This window comes from Rhamphochromis sp. 'chilingali', assembly GCF_963969265.1.
Source record: "Rhamphochromis sp. 'chilingali' genome assembly, chromosome: 13".
NCBI lineage: Eukaryota > Metazoa > Chordata > Actinopteri > Cichliformes > Cichlidae > Rhamphochromis > Rhamphochromis sp. 'chilingali'.
In genome coordinates this window covers 16348349-16350141 of record NC_137940.1, presented here as the reverse complement: position 1 = coordinate 16350141, position 1793 = coordinate 16348349, and positions in this window count along the sequence as shown.

Below are 1793 nucleotides of genomic sequence, written 5' to 3'. Positions count from 1 at the left end.
AAAACTCGATATATCGCCCAGCCCTAGTTGAAGCAGATATTGTTATTATTTTTGGAATATCTGAACAAAGAAATGGTGTTTGCACCTCAAGCTACAATGAATTCTAATTTCATTCGGCAGTCAATCAACCCTGTTCCACTGCCGATTTCCCTCTGCTTGTCACCTTGTCCTAATGGTATCACTGCTTAGAAACTAATGAGTGTCTAACAACTCACACTCCACAGTTTCACACGTCCTGCATTCATCCAGTTTACCCAACTGGCAGTGCGACAGAACACCAACACTGTTTCTTTTTTGAGTTGTGATAATGGCCAACCCTCTCACTGCTCCCTCCTTTCCTCTCCTATCTCATTCACACACGTGCACAAACACATGCATGGTCCTTCATTGCCTGCTGCTCAACTGGTTCTGATCACAGCTTCAGTCATGCAGTGTCAGTAGCATGCTGGTTATGCACAGCCTCTCATTAGCCTCACCCTCTCCACCCCCTTTGCTGCTCTCTGTCCTTTGTCACTCTTTGATTCCCTCTGTCCCTTGTTCCCTCATTAGGCCTTGTCATTTGGCTTCTGCTGCTATACTGCTTGTTCTAAATGTGCATGTGCGTGCATGATGTCTGTGTCCCACTGTTTCTTCTTTGAGTTTCGTAACTTGTGTAATGTAAAACCAGCTACACCCACTGATGAGACTGAAAGAGCTTTTTCTGTCACTTACAGCTGTTGAAAGTGGGGGGAAAAAACAAACAAACAATGATGGAAAAAACAGTCTTTTCACAGTGAAGAAAGTGGTAGTGGAATAAATACAGAAATCTGGATTATTTCAGATGCATACGAAAGACTTCCATGACTCAGCCAATGTAGCACAATCAGTTTATTCAAAATCTGGACTTTGCAGGTTACACCTCAACTGATACTTGGTTCAACTCAGTTCATCTTAGTTATGTGTCCGCATCTTTTCATTTCAGCCAACTAAATGATTTTTTTTTTTTTTTGTCATTTGACTGCCAACTACAGAGGTGACCACAATGGATCATCTCGCTGCAACTCACCCTGTCCCTAGTAGTGATGTGTCGGTGGCAAACGAAACAGCTCTTAGAGCATGGGGTTTTGTTTTTGTTTTCTCTCTCGCACTTTTTTTCTGCTTCACTCCGCACATGAGCCTTGTGCTTGCGCTGGGAAGAGGGGGGAGGGGCAGTTACGCTCGTAGCACAGGAGCCGGAGGGAAAGACAGAGAGAGAGCATGGGACAGCAACGTCACATTAGAAAGGTATAGTAATCATCCACAATTTCAGTTGTGGATGATAAAGAATTCAGAAAGTTTATTCATGCAGGCCTATATGACAGAGAATGTGCATTTTCTTTTTATTTTGCATATTTTCTTTTATATTTAATTGTGTTGTGGTTTGCAGTGTTTTGTGTTGTTTCACTTTATATTTGTTTAAAATGAAAAAGCTGAAAATTTAAATAGTTAAAAGCAGTGATGGGAATAATGGCGTTACAAGTAACAGCGTTACTTTTTTCAGTAACGAGTAATCTAACTAATTACTATTCCTATTGTTACAACGCTGTTACCGTTGCTAACAAGGAAAATGCGGTGCGGTCGCGTTACTATTTTTCAACAAACAGACTGTTGAAGCTGTCTTCAGCTTACCGCATCTTATATCAGTTGCACGGACGTAGCTGTAAGTAATCTGGATGCTACAGCTTTAAGCAGCTGTGCGCGCTCCCGTGGGCGGCAATCACTTTCTGGTAATGATCACTTTTTGGCACAATACCTGTTGCCTAATAATTATGCAC